General features: G+C 42.7%; 1 protein-coding gene across 34 annotated transcripts in view; it reads left to right on the top strand.

Annotated features, from left to right (window-relative positions):
• Window positions 1–20,517, top strand: part of LRMDA (leucine rich melanocyte differentiation associated) — a 1,316,989-nt gene that overhangs the window by 577,229 nt on the left and 719,243 nt on the right. The window lies entirely within an intron of this gene.

Raw genomic sequence — 20,517 nt, 5'->3', positions numbered from 1 at the left:
ATTTATTTTTTAATTGGAGGAAAATTGCTTTACAATTTTGTGTTGGTTTCTGCTGAACAACAACAGTAATCAGTCATAATTATGTATATACTCCCTCCCTCTTGACCGTTCCTCCCCTTCCCCCAGAGTTTTTTGTGTTTTGTTTATGTTTTACTCACAAATTTTTTATGAGTAGTTAAAAAAAAAACTTTTAATTTTGTATTGGGGTATAGCCGATTAACAATGTTGTGATAGTTTCAGGTGAACAGGAAAGGGACTCAGCCGTATGTATACATATATCTCTTTTTCCCCAAACTCCCTCCCATCCTGGCTGCTACATAATATTGAGCAGAGTTCCATATGCTATACAATAGGTCTTTATTGGTTATTCATTTTAAACATAGCAGTGTGTACATGTCCATCCTAAACTCCCTAACTATCCCTTCACCCCATCCTTGCCCCCTGCAAACCATAAATTCATTTTCTAAGTCTGTGAGTCTTTTTCTGTTTTGTAAGTAAGATCTTTTGTATCATTTCTTTTTAGACTCCACATATAAGGTATGTCATACACTATTTCTCCTTCTCTGTCTGACTTATTTCACTCAGTATGAAAATCTCTGGGTCCATCCATGTCACTGCAAATAAATAATTTTTATGAATTTATTCACATGGATTTTTCATGGCCAATTATGAAAGTACAGTATTGGGTTCAACATTCCATAAAGCAGGGTTGGTAGGAATTATGATGGGATGAAAAGTTGGAGGTCGGGGAACAGTTAAAGATATTCTTACCTTTTAAAGTGTATGAATTCTCTGTTCATCCATTTCAGTTAGGTTATTAGAATATGGACATGGAGGTAAGGAGTCTCGTGCCTGACCTGTCTCTAAGGGGATGTGTAGTAGCAATAGCTTGTCGCATTAACTCCTCCCACCTGGTAGAGAACAGGGATCTTTGTGGCTGAATGTGGCCCTCTGAACTTCTCCATGTAGTCTGCCATCCAGTTTCAGCAGCAAGAAACTAAAAATATTTGTGGATGAGAAGTAATTTGTCTCTTGTTTATGCTTCTCCCAATGCCTACACTGAGAAAACAGCCTTCCAGCTGCCATTCACAACAGCTCTGCCCTGTGCTGGTGGTAGACAGAAGGTGTGGTAACTGGGATCCAATTGGGGGTGAAGGAGAAGAACCGATCTCAGAAGAAGAAATGAAGAAGGCAAATTCCTCTGCCTGTTCTAGATGGAGGCAGAGAAGGGAAAAGAAAAAGTGAAGTCGCTCAGTCGTGTGCGACTCTTTGTGACCCCATGGACTGGAGCTTGCAGGCTCCTCTGTCCATGGAATTTTCCGGGCAAGAATACTGGAGTGGGTTGCTATTTCCTTCTCCAGCAGAGAAGGGGAGCCAGGCGTGTAAATAGGATTTTCCTTCCCCTTCAACTGCCCCCCCTTTGTTTCTCATCTGCTCAGCACCTCAATGTCCTACAAAAGAAATCTCTGCCATTTTTTCTTCCTCTGAATTTAGCAATCTTGCAGAGGACTGTACTCTTTGTGCATGGTCTCTTACTGAACTTGGGGCTAATTCACTCTACTGCCCACTCCAAATCCCATATGCTCTTCTCTGGTCAGGGGATGAGTCTGAGAAACCGTTACTGCTGAGAATACCGCCAGGTTAGCTTCTAAGATTGTACAGCCCCATATTGGTGATCCTTAAATGTAAGAAAATTGGAAATAAAGGTTCAAGTTAGCAGTTAGTGATGTGGCTTTGTTGGATTTCGAAGATACAATTTACATTAGTTTGCTTAATCATTAATAGAAATATAGTTATATGTATGCATGTATCCCAAAAGCCTTTTTATTGTTCCCATATTAGCTCTCATTTGTATTTAGAAGTTAAATACTTTAAAATACAGTGTGTGTATATGTGTATATGTCAGCTTGTATATGTGGATACATTCAGTATGTTTACTTATGTGTGTGCACAGGTGTGTATACACATATTTGCCAAAGGTGTTGCTGTTTCTCCTGCTTTCTCTCCTCCCTGCAGTGCTACTCCTCATACAGCAGACCAGGTGGCTGGGGGAGTGAGCTGCAGCTAGTTGAGCACTGATCATGTTCCGTGAGGTCCTATGGAAATGTCAAGTCCAGACATATTAAATGGCAGGCCTTTCTTCAGCAGCTCAAGGATGGAGCTGGGTTCTTGCTGAGCTCATCCGAGTGCAACAGGAGGACAGGAAGTGCTGGCTGTGGCAGGTGGAGAAGGGCTCACTGCTGGGGGAAGACTGCCCGGATTTCCTGGGGATCCGTGTCTTGCAGAGATGAGATCCAAGCAGAAGCTGGAGAAGGAGAAAGGGACAGGCATGTGGGGCTTGGACAAGCTGCCCTGGCAGTGGCTTCGTCTGTGGGGCGGGAAGGGACAGTGAAGGCCACAGAGCTGTCAACTTTTCTGCCACGTGTCCTCCCACCAGGGGTGGGGAAGACCTGCCAACCCTGCCTGGAAGCACAGCCATGTGGCTGGTCATAGTCCACACGGGGCCTGGAGTGGGAAGGCCGCCTTGTCATGCAGTCTGAGCAGCTGTGTCCTGTGTGTGTCCCTTTGTCCATGTCCCCATTGGGATCAAGGGAATGTACCGACCCTAGCTTAGATGAATATATTTCACAGTCGGACTAGGGGCTTATGTGATGTGAGGGCCACACCACCCCATTGTGGGCCATGCTGAAGGATTTTCAATTCCCGGGGATGCATTTTGCAGCTCAGGGTCAGCAGGAGCTCTGCCACATTTCACCTTTTCAAGCCCCCAGCTTGAGAGGAGCAGGCTCAAGAACATAGGTTCTTCCTCATCCTCTGCCCAAACATCATTCTTAATAAACCTCAATCCATAAGTAAATGTGTTAGTCCAAGGCCTGGGACCACTAATGCATGATCATAGTCAGGATGAAGATTCTTTTTATAGTTATTTGTCTGAACACAGCAACAACCTTTATATATAGACTCTGTGCAAATAGTTAACTGTGGCTGAACTACTTGTCCTCCAGATGGGGAGACAGTTGACTGTAGTCTCTTGAGAAAGGACATGATGTTAGAGGGGACCAGACACAAGGGGTTAGCAGAATCATTCTTATATTTATTTATTTTTCTAACTTTGAGGGGGAATTCTGAGGAAGAATGCAAAATGGGAAAGTAAGAGAGTAGGAAATGTAAGAAGAAATGGTAACAAATGGAGAGAAAGTAAACAAGAGGGAGTTTTTAGGATATAAGCCATGGCATCCAGCACACTGAAAGTTTTAACCACAATCTCAGCTTTAAGTTATCATAAACATTAATAAAAGGGAATTTATTAGTACATATATCTGAAAAGACCAGGTGTGCTGTTGAGCATGGCTGGGTCCACGGCCCAATAATGTTCACAAATGGTCTCTCTCCCTCCCTCCACCTCAGGGCACTGCTTTCCTGCCTGGTGACTCTCAGGCTCTCCCCTCCAGCAAACTAACTCCATGGCATTAACTCAACAGGACTTCTAAATTATCTTCCCAGCAACTTCAGTGGAAAAAGAGAGCCCCTCTTATCATCTCTTCCATCGCTGGGTCTTAAGGGCCCTGATTGGGTCACTTATCCATCCCGAGCCATTCTCTGCCAACTGTGGGGTATGACACTCTGGTTGGCTGGACTGGTTTAGATGGAGCCCAGGGTGGAGTCAGCTCTGCAGAACTCAGTGATGGGTAGTCTGAAGTGGGGTTCCTTGGGGACCATCAAGTTGCTCTTACCAGAAAAAAAGGTGAATGCATGTGGGGCAGGTAAAGACCCACCAAGGAAAACTGTGTCAAAGCTAGAAGAGGTTCTGAAAAGAGTTATTATTGCAATGGTTAGGGAAAATGGCTTCCCTTGTGGCTCAGATGGTAAAGCATCTGCCTACAATGCTGGAGACCCGGGTTCAGTCCATGGGTCGGGAAGATCCCCTGGAGAAGGAAATAGCAACCCAGTCCAGTACTCTTGCCTGGAAAATCCCATGGATGGAGGAGCCTGGTAGACTACAGTCCATGGGGTTGCAAAGAATCGGACACAACTGAGCGACTTCACTCACTAGGGAAGATGGAAAACCAAAGAAAACCAAACCTGGCCATTGTTGGGGGTGGGCAGAGGCTGAATGATGGAGCTGATACGGCAGAAGGGCTGTTGTCTCAAATAGGAGGTTGAGCAAGATGTTTTCCAGACAACATTTTCAATTCTGAGCATTCCCCTTTCTCCCACCCCAAGGCTACAGATCCAAGGTATGTGGTTGTTTGAATCCATAGATCTTAATAATTTCTAGAGCCAATTTTCTAGAGGGTTCAGAGAGTTAGTGAGGAGTACTTGTTATCAGTTGGGGATGATTATATCTTGAGTTATCAGACACTGATGATTAAGTCAATAAAATATGGTTTCTGCTTTCTTTCTGAGCTATAGGTAATTTTACAACAGCAGTTTTTTTTAAACGCTCATATTCTTTGATGAAGAGGAAATATTTTTTTTTCCCTCTATGACTGAGTTACTCAAGCTGTGCTCCCTGGAGAACCATGGGGTGACTTTGTGTTCCACAAAGAAAAAAAAAAGATAAATGTGTTTTGATAAGTTTGAAAAATGTTGCATCTCTTTTCTCCTAGGGAAGATTGACATATGCAGTGCTCATTATTGTATTAAGGACTTGGAGAAGTTTGGCAATAAGAAAACCTTCAGGTTTTATACAACTAGTTGCTCTAGCTAGCTTATGTGGCCATAAGATATTCTTCTCATAGCATGAGGGTAGTGTTGAATATGGATCATAAAACAGTGCCTAAGAAATCAGCTGTATTTTCTTTGATTTGCACGCACAAAGCCATCTGGAAAGGGTTTCATCACTCAGGCTCACCTTGTATGTTGGAAGGGACCACCTTACGCTAAGAATCTCTGGGTGGTGTTTTCCTACCTCTAAGCCACACATCTCCATCTCACTGTAACCAATTTCTTGAGAGAATGTGTAACACAAGTAACACTGCTTATGAATGCTTTTGTCTCTTCAGGATCCATCATTAGTAAATAGTCACAACCATACCTGTGTTTTGGCTCTGAGAAGACTGATTGAGATTATCTCTGCCAGTGTCACTTTCTGCTGGTGGTACCCAAGATGACTTGGGGAGGTGAACAGATGCATCAATTGAAAGATTATTGTTGTTCATCTCCTAAGTTGTATCCAACTCTACGACCCCATGGAGTATAGAACACATGCCAGGCTCCTCTGTCCTCCACTATCTCCCAAAGTTTGCTCCAATTCATGTCCATTGAGTTGATGATGCCATCTAACCATTTCATCCTCTGCCACCCCCTTCTCCTCTTGCTTTCGATCTTTCCCAGCATCAGGGTTTTTCCAGTGAGTCAGCTCTGTGCATCAGGTGGCTAAAGTATTGGAGCTTCAGCATCAGTCCTTCCAGTAATATTCAGGGTTGATTTCCTGGTGGCTCAGTGGTAAAGAAGCCACCTGGTAAGCGGGAGACTCGGATTCGATCTCTGGGTCAGGACGATCTGCTGGAGAAAGAAATGGCAGCCTGCTCCAGTATTCTTGCCTGGAAAATCCCATGGACAGAGGAGCTTGGTGGGCTACAATTCATGGGGTCACAAAAGAGTCAGACAAAACTTAGTGACTAAACAACAACAATTAAAAGATATCCCCTTTCATTTCTTTCCATTCCTTCTCCATTACAGGGAGAAGGTCTTAGTTTGGTGCTAATATATCTTAAAAAAAAAACCAAAAAAACAAGAGCAGGTCACTGTATTTAACTGAAATTTAATAGTATTTTGCTTTCATTGTGTATATTTTATTATGAATAATTTCTACTTAAGACTCTGGACACTTTCTACTTCTTACTGGTGATCTTGGTCCTTCCATTGTGATGGTTAGATAGAATCCCCTTTTAAAATAAATATAGGGGAAAATAAGTCAGCTTAGAGCAAGGTTTTTCACCCTTGGCACTAATAATATTTTGAACCTGATAGTTATTTTGTTTGCTGTGGGTGGCTGTCCTATGCATTATAAGATATTTAACAGTATACCTGGCCTCTACCGACTGGAAGCCAGTTGTTCTGTGTCCCTCTTGACAATCAAAAAATGTCTCCAGACATTGTAAAATATTCCTGGGGGGATGTGATTATCCCTGAGCAGTAAGAACCATCAATTTAGAGCCGAAAGAAGTACATGAGAGTAACAGTGGTACACAAGCATAACAAAAGTTGTAAATGTGGTTAGGGGTACGTGATTTAGAGCCTTTCCAGATGTGGCTTTATGTGTGTGTGTTCGTGTTCACTCGCTCAGTCATGTCTGACTCTTTGCAAACCTTTGGACTGGAGGACACCAGGCTCCTCTGTCCATGGAATTTTCCAAGCAAGAATACTGGAGTGAGTTACCATTTCCTCCTCCAGAGGATCTTTCTGACCCAGGGATTAAACCCAAGTCTCCTGTGTCTCCTACATTGTAGGCAGGCTCTTTACCCTTCAGGGAAGCATCTGCAAATCCCAGCTCTTGGTGGACATTTTGTGGAAGAACCAGCTTTGATCCTGTTGCGAGTGGACTTGCCCACCATCTGCAGAAGTGGCCAAGTCCAGAAGGGAGCATTACGCAGCCCAGTCCCATGACAAATGCTGCGTTGCCAGAAACCAAAAAAGGAAAGAATTCAAACTCATAATTTCCATCATGCAGAAATTAGCTTGTACTTTTGAGATTTTGAACTGTGGTGCAGCTCAGAGCTGGTGAAAGAGCAAGGTTTAAAGATCCATTCAGTATTAGCATTGGTGAGGATTGCCGGATGCTTTCATTAATTGGCTTCAGATTGTATGTGTTTCATTTAGAAGTAGCTGCAATCACTAATGGAATGACCTCTGTGTCTTTTCTGTTCTGAAGCAGGAGGTGAGATGGCTCCTTCTATTACACTGTGTTTGCCACTTGTGCTGACACTGAAGGCTGATAATATAGGGTCCGTGGCCTTCAGTGAAGTTCTTTTTGTGAAAGAAAATTTTGTTTTTGTTTTTAATGAAGAGACAGGCCCCAGGCTTCAAAAGCATGATGCTCACTGACTGCAGCAAAAGCATGGGATGGGGGAGAAGTCTGTTTTCTTGTTTTCTTCCACTGTTCTTCCTTGCTATAGCTCTCACATCCCAGCAGGAGATGGGCAGGTCTGGGTTCAGGAGGCTCTTCCCTAGGCTCTGTTTGACTTGGGGTTCACTTGTCCTCAACTCTTGCCTCTCTGTGGCCCATCCACTACAATCCTCTCCGTGCTTCATTGTTTTGAGCATTTAGGAAAGAATAACCTGAGACCTTTCACTTAGCCCCCTTCCCATTTCCCCTTCTGCAATCAGATGCACTTTGATCAGAAAAGATGCTTGTAATCACATTAATAATATTAACTTAAGAGTAGTATGATGTTTGTTTTTTCTTCCCAGCACAGCAACTCCAGAGTGCTTCAGTTAAAATGCTAAGTTTGTTATTGTTGTTTACGTGTCCGAATCTTTTGCCATCCCATGGAGTGTAACCCACCAGGCTTTTCTGTACATGAAATTTCCTAGGCAAGAATCCTGAAGTGGTTTAGCATTTCCTTCTCCAGGGGATTTTCCCAATCCAAGGATCGAACCTGTGTCCCCTACATTGGCAGATGGATTTTTTACCACTGAGCCACCAGTGCATGCTAAGTCACTTCAGTCATGTCTGACTCTGTGTGACCCTGTGGACTGTAGCCTGCCAGGCTTCTTTGTCCATAGGATTCTCCAGGCAACAATACTGGAGTAGGTTGCCGATTCCTTCTCCAGGGGATCTTCATGACCCAGAGGTTGAACCTGTGTCTCTTACATTTCCTGCATTAGTAGGCGAGTGACTACTAGTGCCACCTCGGAAGCCCCCTGAACCACCAGAGAAGCCCAGTAAAATGCTAATTTAGACCCTGTTATGTTCCCCTGCTAAAATCCTTCCAAAGGCTGACATGCTCCCAAGATCTCATGAGACCTCACCTTCCCGCCACCCGATCACTGCCCTAGCTTCCTGTCTATTCTCTGTCCCTTGGCTGTAACAGCATTTCTATCCTGCCTGTCCTTGCTGCTCCTCAGACACTACTTGCAGGCCTCTTTCCTTGGGTTCCTCTCCTTTATATGCTAGCAGCCCAGAGGCTCCCTCTGTCTCCTCCTTCCAGTCCAGACTTAAAAATTACATCCTCAGTGAGGCCTTCAATGTGGAAAGGAGCCACTCTGCTCCATTCCCAGGCCTGCCTAGACTGCCCCCACTGCTTAATTTTTCTTTTCCATCCTTTCCTACCCTCTGCACTCCTTTTTCATGAGGTTGCTCACATGCTGTCCCCAGAATCCAGCTCCAGAAAGCCTGGATCTTGTCACTTCTGGTCACTGAGGCATCCCTAGAACCTGACCCACAGAGCATACTCAGTACATTTTGGGGGAAAAATGACAGAACCTGATTACTTCTAACAGGAGATTATTTGGGAGGGGGAGGGTTACAGAATGCATCTCTGTGCATTTTCTCCTTAGTCCTCACCACAGTCCCAGGACAGACATAATTATCCCCACTTTACAGATGGGGAAAGTTGAAGCCCAAAGATATCCAGGGATCTGTTCCAGTTCACACAGCTGGTAATGATGAAACTTGAACTCACTTATTCTGTTTCCTGAAGTACTGACCTTTGCTCACTGGCATCTCTGATTCTGATCATCTTGTAGAATTCTAGAGCAGTTGCAAGGGAAACTAGCAGACATGGGTCATGGGACCTGGGAAATGAGTACCATGGTGAAATCCCTTCTGTTCATGGGCCCCTCCCAGACAGGCTGCCTTCCTCAGGCCTTCAGTAAAATTAGCCTGGAGGCCTTTGGCCCTGATGCAGCAACCAGTGAGAAGCTATCCATTACTGCCGTTCATTAAGACAGGCGACACAAGATGAAATATTTTAGGTGAATCATCTGGCCTAATTTAGAAAGGCTCGGTAGGGCCAGCACCTTTGATTTATCAGGGCGAGGTATCTGTTATCAGAGAGATCCACACACAGACTTATTTATTATCCAGAATCTGTTTTTAATTTCAGAGATTGTTTACCTAAACTGCTTTGTGTCAACTTCCAGGACGGATTTCTGCTTAGCATTTAATTTTAGATACTTGCCATAGCGGACAGTTAAAAATGGGTCTCCAGAATTTGTAGTTTCATTATGAATCTTACCTCCTGGCAGTCCCTACTAGTAGTTTGTCTTTGAAATCTCCTTGGTACTTGTTAACCCTGCTCTGCTGTGAAAGAGATATAGTTTATTTATTGGACTTTGCCCATTTATGAAAAAGTACAGCAATTATTAATGGTTTAGTATCTATTAATGCATTACTTGGGTGGAATTCAAATTCTAATATTTATGGTAAACTCCTTTATAATGAAACGGGCAGAGCATCAGCTCTTCTGCTTCTTAAATTTGGAAGGCTCTAGATGCCATTGGAATGACTCCCTGTGAAATATGAGCCCTGCTGGCTTTATATTTACACCCATAAATAAGAAATAAGTACTTTGGGTTGGAGGAGAAATAATTAAGAATATTTGTGTAGATAATAAAGAAGAAATGGTCCTGCTTGGTGAACTGTGGGCTTGGGAAATGCCAGAGGCTGCCTGGACCTGGATGAAAGATCTGGGAAAGATTAGTGCTGGGAGAGGTGCAGAGGGCTTCAGGACATAGCGGGAAGGGGACCCCTGTGCAACTTGCAGCCTCAGCAGCACGTGAGTGGCTGTGTGCACAGGGCTTAGAGCTAGGAATCAGAAGACCTTGTTTGAATTCCAACTCTTCTATGCTGTTGAGCTTTTCTGGACCTCAGGCTCCTCATCTGTAAAATGGAGATAAAATCTTATAAAATTGGCTTGAGGATAAACAGTGTAGACTTAGAATTGCCTAAAGTAATAAATGTATCTGAGTACATGAGACCTAAAGAGATGACCTGATTAGGAAAAAAAAAGTGTCAGGGCAAGATAGAAAAAAAGATGTATAGTTAGGGTTAGGGTTAGGGTTAGGGTTAGGGTTAGGTTAGGGACAATATTACATATTCACAAATATCTATGTACATCTTAAGGAGTATGTATATATTTGCTGGTTGTTGAGCAGGAGATAGAGAATATAGGATGTATGTGTGTAAGTATGAATAATGAGTCAACATGGAAATTTTTTAAAAATCAAGGTTTTAGAGCATAGTCAATGAATGGGTACCTCTTACACAAAAGAACTTCTCTGCCTAGAAGTTTGGTATTGGGTTTCTTGAGGTTTTCTTAGTCCAACCAAAATTTCTCCATGACCTGCTTCTGTATGAGCTCCTGGTTTGGTTAAATCGCTACATATCTAAGCATCTAGTAAAGGATTATAAAAAAAATCATGACATACCATCATAGGAAGGAATCTCAGGGAACATCTAATTTAGAAATGGCAAATAGGTTTCATTGTATATGAAAACTCGACAATGGTAGCTTCAAGAACAACTAAACAGAGACAAATTCTGAGTCCCAGCCATGCTCAGCAGGAAAGTTTCCAGATTGACTAGTAATGCTTATCAGGATTGATGGGTTAGGAAGTGGTGGCGATGTTCACAGTCTCTTGTTTTTCATTTTTGTTTTTAAAATAAGGAAATCAAAGCCTAGTGTGATCAAGTCAACTGGCCAGGCTCACACAGGGAGTTAGAGATTAGCCAGGACTAAAGTTTGGTCTCTGGCTTCCAGTTTGCTCATGTCCTGCCACGCTGCCCTTGTTACCATGCACAGCCTCAGTGTTTCTGCAGACGACCCATGAGTTCTATAGTCAGCTGACCCTGACTTGTCAAAGCACAGATTCAAGAGGACAAAGTTTTAGCTATTCTCCATGCTGTGTGTGATGGCCTGCACAGACAGCCAAGGCCGAGACACTGTTTGGATTGGATGAAGTGATGACGATGACGACAACTCATTACTTAACATTTCCATATCACAGGCTCTGGGCCATGCATTTGATGTATATTATCTCATTTAATTACCACAATCTTATCATTGTGGGACACTCCTTCCACTAGGCACATGAGGAGAATGGGGTCCATATCAGTTAAGGAATGCTCCAGAGTCACAAGCTAGCAGGTATGCAAGTCTCTTAGATCCCAAAGCGTGTGTATGTGATCACTGAACCTATATGAATATATCTCCTCTGGGCTTGTGAATGGTACTCTCCATAGGTAGCATAGATGCATCTTTTGACTGTTGCAAATAAAGACTCATTTGAAGAAGCAAAGGAATCTTAGGGTGGTTGGTGCTCCTGACACGTAACATTTAGGGAAGAAGGTTTTTTTTCCATCTAGTGCAGAACGTTCCTATATCTATTTCATCTGTGCTCTATATAGAAATTTCTTGTATATTGTCATGACTGAAGCAAGCATTGGGTGTGAATGGGTAGATCATATCCCTAATTCTTCATTTTTGTGTATTGTTGGTAAGAATTAATCCCATAATGAGTCATAATAGTGAAATTTCTGGTTGAGTGTACATGCCAGACTAATTGGCTAAAGGGTACAGATGTTTCCTGACTTCAGAATAAAATGATCCCTCATACTGGGCAAAGGAAACATATTCTGTCTAGCAGACTTAGACCTTCTCTTCCCTAAGTGTTTAGGGAGCTTGAGTTATCAATCTCATACTTGGAGGCCTAAGGACATTCCCATGGAGACCCAGGGTCAGATGGGTGGAGACTGTTAAGCATCTCTGCTGTGTGGTGATGGCAGAGGCCCCAATCATTGTTTTCTCAATTTTACTGGAGTAGCTGTAGCCAAATACCACAGGTTTAGGAGTCAGCTTCAAGTTCATTCATCCATCAGTCTTATCCTGTGGTTATGTATCAGCTTTTCAGTATGCAAGTTACAGGGTATTATCTAAGGTAAGAGTTAGGTTGACCGTCAAATAAAAATAAAAATAAGGTGGGAAAAAAAGAAGAGTGTTGCTTACAGTTCTTATTGGAGCTGTAGAAGAGCTCCATCTCAGCCCAGGTTATGCTCACCTAGGCAATGGGCTTGCTCCCCTGGGAGGTGCAGTGTGTGGTGTATGGTCCTCTTCCTTGTGGGTGTGGGATCCAGCCTGAGGTCACAAAGAAGGGAGCACAGGAAACTGCATTCCAGAGCTGCTTTGCTTCCCTGGAAAAGGTGTCTAGGGGGATTCTACTTCTCCCCCAGAGAGCCATGAGGATTGGGTATAAACTGTTAGCCGTCATGAAGAAGATGAAGCTGAGGGGGAGAAAAGGGAGAGGGGAGGAGAAAATTGTTGCAGTATCTGTGGAGTAGAATCATCATCTCCAGACAGGCACTGCTCTAAGTAATTAGCCCATACAATCCCTCAGTATCAGGTTGAGGGTGCTAGTATTACTGTCCCCATTTTGCAGTTCAGGAAACTGTGGTTAACTGATCTGCTTAAGATCTTGGTGATGGAGTTGGTCTCTGAGTCGAATCTGTGACCAAAAGTACTTGTTTGGATAGGTACGCTCTTCTTGCTCCATCAGTCTTCAGCTTCTTTCTCTTCTCTTCATTGAGATTGTTTCCCTTTTGATCAAGAATAAACTCAGAGAAGGAAGGGAAAATCCACCTGGAGCATCTCAGCAGGTCCCTTTTATCAGGTCTTTTCTCTGACTTTACCTGTCTGTCCCCAGGCCCCTCTCCCTCACCTGGATACACGTATACTCATGTGTGTTTTCCCCTGGCAGTATCAATTCTCAAAATTCCCATTCACCTTGTTATAGGTGATTCATCGAAACTGATTGTGTTACTTATCCCAGTAATATTTGTATTTCAATTGCAGTCAAAGAAGCATTGAAGGTGGAACATCAGCTCTAACCAGCCAGGCTCTGCTTTCCATTCTGATGAACCTTTTTTTTTATCTGTAGGCCAACCTGAGATCCAAAGTTAGGAATTCCCTTAAAAACAGTTGTCTCTCCTTCTGTTCATTGTAGCCTACAAGCCAATCAGGAATACATACCAAAGGTAATCTAACTTGCAAGAATGGAAGCAGAATTATAACCTCATCTACCCTGGGGTTTGCATGGTGCCACGTTCTCCAGTAGCATCTTCCGGATGTGTTCGCTGTATTGCTCATCCAGAAGCTTGATGAGCCTAAAATTAGTGGGCTTCACCTAGCCCAGCCAAGGCTGCAGTCAGGAAGCTGGTGGAGGGAGTGTTTGTCAGATGCTGGGACCAGGATGAGAGAGCCTGGGTGTTCCATGTTTCTTGGGATCACCACCCTTTGAACTAAGACAGGAAAGAAATGATACTCACCACTGGGAAGCCCAAGTTGTTGATGTCCTACCTCTCCTGTTTAGGGATATTCTACCTATGAGGCCATCGCCAGAAGGCACTGTGTTTTTATGTATAACATTTTGTCCCTTTAGAAATTATCATGATGCATGTCAAGAGCATTCAGACCGAAAAAAAAAAAAAATATGTCACATTAGCTTCCAAGTTTCTGATTGTCTAAATAACGCAGCAACTCAACATACAGCTGTCTGGCATTTTGACAGTACAATAACCCATAATTCTTCCTGCCACTCAGCACTTCAAGGTTAGCATTCTGTAGTTTGCTCTCAAGGAGTATTCATTTAAATTTTCAAGAGCAAAGAGTTGAATTTGGCTGCCTTGTACCTCTCTTTTGATCTTTCCTTTATTTACTTGAGGGCTCTTCCAATTTATTACATGTACTTTATGGGATGCTTACACATGTGTGTTTAAACATTTTTTTGAGAGGTGGAATGTTGTTCACCTTACTGTGTCTCATTCTCTTTATAGCTGGGGATAAGGGTAGGAAGGACTGTAGCTTCAGAGCGCAGCTGCACTGTCTGCAGTTTCCAAGCATTTGCCATGAGGTGAAGCACAGAGGGACTGGGGAGAGAATGGACCAGTTTAGGACTCTTTCCTGCCTCCTTTCAGATGGCACATGAAATCCTCAGAGCAGCCTTCTGAGGAAAGTGAAAGTTTCCAGTTCTCCACTTTCTCATGAGCAAAACCTTCTTGCTTGGTCCTACCTTGATTGTCGAGTCATGAAATGGATTCTCGGATACTCAGCTAACACCTGAGACTTAGCTGCCAGTTTTGAATCTTCCTCTCTGGTTTCCACTGGTCATCCTTGTAGGCAGGTTGACACCCCTAGTTGGGAGGCCAGGTTATGAATCTGGCTTTCATAAATATCCTGCCTAACCTCAGCCAAGTCAATAATTTACCTCTTTGAACTTATTTCTGAAATGTGGTTAGTCATCCTCAACATACCTGCCTTTACAGGCTTATAACTAGGTCAAGCCGAAACAACAGAAGTTCATGTGCTTTGCATTATTAAGAGCTGCACTAACTGAATATTAGACATCATTGTGTTGTTTTTTTTTTCTTTTAATCCATTGCCAATTTACTTCCCTGATCTACATCCCTGCCTATGGTAATCAAGTGGCTTATTGGGTCATTTTCTAAGACAAGGAAAGTGAATGTAAATGTCTTGTGCCATGAATAGAATTTATTTATTGATCTTTTTTGGACCATATTTGAGGGTGAACTTTTGGATCTTGGGTACCCTTAAGACATTTTGAGGTCTAAAACTCCAAAAGTAAAATAATTTTCAGATTGGTGACTCATTCAGTAGATGTGTTTTGCTTGTGAAAACCCTAATTCTCCATGTTTTCCGATGTACTCTTAAGCCCATGAAGTTAAGCACCATTTAAAAGCCTGGAATGTGTGTGTAAAAAGAATCACTGTGTTGATAGGCAGTCGGTTTACACTTTCAGAGCCATTAGAGTGATAAACATTTTACCACGCTTGAGCCCTGCAATCTCTATAACACAGTTAGCTTGTAGAAAACTATTGGAATTGATGCTCCTGGCAGGGGGATTAACTTTTCTTCAAGCAGCCTGGGACTAACTTTGATAAAGTGGACTGGGGTGGACTGCTCACTGGAAATTACGGAATGTTTGAATCCCAGCTCATGGTGAGTTTTTAGTGTGTGAAATTTCTCTGGTTGGTTGGTTTTGGTGGGGAGGAATCAATCCGAGTTGACAGTCCCCAGGCTGTTAGAGGTTTCATGAATTCTCTTCTTCTGAATTGGTGATCTTATCTGCTGTACACCTGCTACTTCTAAATACAGAGTTTGAAGTTTTGTGGCATCGACTTGGATAAGATGGTAGAGTATCACAGTTCCATGCTTAAAATAGCCTGGGCCCAGGAGAAGGACAGCTTGGTGAGATTAACCACATGTTTAGGTACCAGCAATAATGCAGTAACTTGAATTACCCATCATTCTATACATTTCGAAGGACCTTTGCATCTGTTACCACAACTGATCTCAGAATAGTAGTGTGAAATAGAAATAATTAGGGTTTCTGAAATTGTGTTAATTTTTTTTCCTGATTATGAAAATGGTCCATACTGATTATAGAAATTTTGGAAAATACTGAACATGATAAGGAAATTAAGATTGCCTGTAATTCTCCACTTTCCAGAAATAACCACTTAAACCATTTTGGTGTATATCCATCCCTATATAAACTTCATTTTGTATGTATTAATATATGAATCTGTACTATATATAATTATATGTATGTAATTTTATTTTGGATCATACTATGATAGTATCATGTTACTTTTACTTATAAACATTTATCCATGTTATAAATAGTCCCTGAGAATTGAATATTTAATGTCTGAATAGTATCTGTTATAAAGAATGAATCCTGCTGTTGTTGAATAAATAGGTTATTTTCCATTGTTCTTTATTCTACTCAGCACCATGAAGTATGTACCAGGACATACATCTTTCTTCATTTTAAACACATCTCTGCTTATATCCTTAAGATAAACTGTTAGAAATGTTCTAGCCATACCATTTATTTCTACCTTCCAAGGATTATTACACAGATGTCAGATTTAAAGGCAGATATTTTATCATCATTTTCTAGGTGGGAAAATTAAAGAACAGAGACTTGCACTGACTTGCCTATGGATGCACAGCAAGTCAGTAGAGGAACCAGTTGCCCCCATGGTAATATACCTGCCTTACCTCTTACATCTGGAAGTGAGAACACCTTCCCCTGCAAGGGTGAACTGTGTCACATGTCATAGTTGTGGGCTTTGTTTACAACCCTGCATTAGGTGTGCTTTGCTGGCCTGATCACTTCACCCCCACCCAGGAGAGATGGAGATTAAATAAGTCTTCATCCCACTTCATGTCATAGCTTCTTAGGGCTTCCTGGGCTTTCTGTCTCAGAAACTCTCTCTCCAGTCCAGCCCTATCTCAAGAGTGATGGGGCCAGGCTGCTTGCCTGCCTGCTTGCTTGCCTCCCTCTTGATCTCAAACATTTTAGTGGGGGATGCCTGTCAAGTTGCAGGCCCTGTGTTAAATACAGGGATACCAAGATGTGTTAAGTTCAGTCCTGACCCTCAAAGTTGTCTGGGATTAAAGCTGAAATGCAGACAGATAACCGTGATGAAGTAGGATGAAGACATGGTCCCAGGACTGTGGAAGAAATAAAAATGTCCTACTTGGTGAATTTCATAGCGATATCACCAGGTACAACAGACATCTACTCTGCAGCCACAGTGGGTCCTTTTGGTCTCTTATGTCAGAACATTTGTTTTGGTCAGATCTGTCCCCCCAAAGTCTCTCCACTTACCCTTCCTTTTGTCTCTTGTCTGTTTCAACTCATTTTCCATTGTTCATGTACACACCAGGCATTTAATAAGTAGCTGATGGAATGGCCTGACCATGTGGTCCCTACATACCTGCATACTAGCCCCATTTCTGCTACTCATAAATTCCTGAGGAGCTGTACCAGCTTCTTAAGTCTCATTTTCCTGAAATGTATGATAATAGCTATTAAAAATAATACTTTAATAATAACTTATTGAGCACTTACTGTGCACCATACACCGTTGTAAGGGCTTTATACATGTTAACTCATGTAAGCTCAGAGGAGGAGGATCCAGGGTCCACGGCCACATAGCTGGATGGTGGGACCAGGAGGCAGCCTGGCTCTGGATCTTGCTCTTTTGACACTGCACTCCACTATTTCAGGACCCTTGTCTTTTGCATCCATCCCCCTGCCTTACACTGCACTTGACACGGGAGTTTAATGTGGTCAGTTGGGAGAGCAGAAACTCTCTTGAGGTGGTAACTTATTCCTCCCCCACCACCCAGGCACATGGATGTCAGGACCTTGGTCATTCTCCCATAAGGTTACAGACTATCCTAGAATGAAGGAAGTATGGGACTGAGGGTCTCTCAAAAGACCCAAGAGAAAAATCCCCTTTTTTTCCAACCATCTGTTCACATCTGTGCTCACCAACCTCTTGAGCTATCTGAAGGTCATGATACTCTATGATGGGCAAAACAAATGTGGCATCTGCTCTTGGAGAACTCTATCCAGAAAGTGAGGAAGTAGGTTGCACAGCTCCTGGGGCTGCTGGGAAGGAAAGCCATAAGGGTGAAGATGTTCCCAGGTTGAAATGCCTAACTTTATTCAGACTTGTAGGGACCTATTGATTCTGATGCAAAGACTGTCTTCTCTCCCGTTCACTTTCCTGGTATTACAAGTCTAGAATGAGTAGTAGAGAGCTTTTGTTGTCCAATGGACTTATTTGGAGGCTAGGTTTTATTGCTGTCATAGTACCGAATTATAAAAAATAAGCTTCATCATAATGGAGGGAGAAGGGGAAGCAAAATAATGCCAGGATTTAGATCAGTTGTGGATATTTTTTCTCCCTAATGAGATTTATAGTAAGCTCAAATGCCTGGCACTTGGATTGATTTGAATGAGAATATACATGCATGCTTGAACAATGTCAAGCTTGTAGCTTGTATCTAGTTCCTCTGTAAGTCCTCAATCCAGGGGTTTCTTCTGTAGCTTGATTCCAGCAAAAACGGGCACTGCTTCAGTATTCATTTCAGTGGCATTGACAATACTGACAATATAATTGACCTAAAAAGTTCTGGATTTCCTGTTAATGCACTTTAGAAATGTACATCAACTACCAAAAAAAAAAAAAAAATCATTTCTATCTACATTTCACTTGATTTCCATTTTCAAGAGAGAGGCTTCATCATTATTATTCTATTTGAATAGCACTGATATCTTGAAGGATGGAAGGAGATTTCTATTGTATGCGGGAGTACTTTATTTCGATATTTTCTTTGTCTGATTATACATGATAAACACACATTAGTGACATTTCGTGCATGTTTGGAAGATAAATGGGGATATCTCTTTAAACCATTCCTGACACTTGCTAACCTGTGAGCTTAATGGCATTTTCTCTTTGATTCAATAATTTGTCTGTCAAAAAAAAGCTGGGCTGACATTCTCCTTGTTGTGGGATTGAAATGGAAAGAAATCTCTTCTCTTGAAGATAATTTTTTTTAAATGGAGGGGAACATTTTAGGATAAAAATGTTTTTGAAATTATTTGGGTTTTCGGTAGTGGAGGTAGGGGCAGGGATGGGGATGGTGGTGCTGATGAGTGCCAGAGCACTGACATTATATGTGTGGCAAGTGATAAAAGGGAGACGATTACCTCTGTGCATAAGTTCTCTTGAAATAATTGAGGAACATGTAAAATCTTGCAAACGAACATGGCTTCTACCACTGTGTCTTGTGGGAGGCTGTCAGCCTTGCTCCTGTGGAGGAGGTTGGGTTGGGGTGTGTATCCACATGCGTGGGGATGGCTCTGACTCAGTTCTCCTGCCTTGGTCCCCTCAGCCTCATTCTGGGTGGGGAGGGGTGAGGCAGAGGACTTGCTGTGCATCGTCCTGGTGAGGTTCTAAATACAGGTGGTCTTTTTTATTTTTTAGGAGATTTTGGGGAAACCTGTTCAGGGGCTGTGGGGAAAAAGAATCCTAAAGATGAACCTGGTGGACTGGGAGGTGGGAGCTTGGAGCTGTGGAGGGAGCCATTTGAGTTCGTGCTAAAGGTGACCAAGCATGCTGGGCATGAGGTATTGTTTCAGAGTTGGATCGTGTGACACTCCTCCCCCACCACCCCACCTTGTACTGCTGACCCTGCTTCCTCAGACCCCTCCCAACCCTGCATCAGTGGGCTCCTGGGAAGTCTGAGTAGATAAAGTTGATGAGAGTAGGCAGGTGGTCATGGCTTGGGAGCAGGATGGGGAAGATTTGAGGGGTTTAAAGTCTGTTTATCTCCCTGCCCACTTCTCCTTCCCAAAGGGTCTTTAGGTGTGCTATTGGAAAACACTAACACATTAAAATCCCTCATACTGATTCATTCAACAAATTTTTCCAGTGCCTCCTGTATACCAGGCATGGCTCTAGACACTGAGGATTCATCCCAAGTTTCACAGTGTGGCAACAGTGAAGTTGGGAGTAGGATCCAGGTGTCTTAATTCCTGATCTGGTGCTTTCTAGCACTGCCTCCCCAGAGATCCTGCTTCCTACAGGAGCCCAGGGGTCTGAAATTCTTTCCCATTATTTGGTTGTTCTTCCCAAGGCTTTCCTTCTCCCTGCATGGCCATGACTTTCCTGGTTTGGAATCCTGATTGAGTCATGCTGGATTGCCCTAGCAAAACACAATAAACACAAGCAAAGGTGAAAATGTTGGCTGTCATGTGTATTTACCCAGTCTGGACTTTCCACCAACAAGCAGAGCCATCTTTAAACATCCTGGGCACTTTTAGTGCCCTTATCATACAGTATAGCAAACACATTAAAATGACTCCCCCCCCCCAATCTCACATTAAATATGATTTATGAAGTTTCAATGTGAAGTTTTTGGAAGGATTATAAAACTCATTTTAATAATTTTGAGGCTTAAGGCTGAATTCATTTTCCTATGATTTAAACTGTTATGTCTATATGTAACTGTTGAGCTGGACTTGATTTGCATTTGACTGGCCAGTAAGCATACTGTTTCTTTCTTAGAAACTTATTTAAATGTTAATCTTTGATTTTTATTTCACATTTTTGTGTCATTTTTCAGCTCTTGAACATTTTATTGGCCACTAAAAATTTTAAAACAGAACCCTTGACTCTGTGCCTATTGCGCCTCATGGATTAAAGGCAGTGAGAATAGATCTCCTGTCACCCACCCACCTAAAATCAAATCCTGGACTTCAGCAGTTGCTGCTCCTCAGGGGACTCCATCCAGATGGACTAGGTTTCCTTTTAAGCTTCCACTCAGGGTGCCCATCCCTGCCCTGCCTCCCAGCCAGGCACTGGCCCAGGTGTTATAGAAGTGATTCTGTAGATTCAAGGAGAACTCTTGTTCCCACCTGCTATAATGTCTGAGTCAGCTCAGGCTGTCATAACAACATACCACAGATTGAGGGGCTTGAACAACAGACACTGACTGTCTCAAAGTTCTGGATACTGGAAGTCCAAGACCAGGATGCTGGCTGATTTGGTTCTTGGTGAGGGCTCTCTTCTTGGCTTGCAGATGGCCACCTTCTTGCTGTGTGTTTATGTGCAAAAGGCTCTGAACTTTACAAATCTCATTGGTATCTGAGCAGAGAACCAATGGCCAGCATTTAGAGAACAGTCAG

Source organism: Giraffa tippelskirchi, chromosome 2 (genome assembly GCF_054371585.1).
Source record: "Giraffa tippelskirchi isolate mGirTip1 chromosome 2, T2T-mGirTip1v1.2.pri, whole genome shotgun sequence".
Classification (NCBI taxonomy): Eukaryota; Metazoa; Chordata; class Mammalia; order Artiodactyla; family Giraffidae; genus Giraffa; species Giraffa tippelskirchi.
The sequence above is the reverse complement of the archived record's forward strand: the minus strand, read 5'-3'. Positions and strand labels throughout refer to the sequence as shown.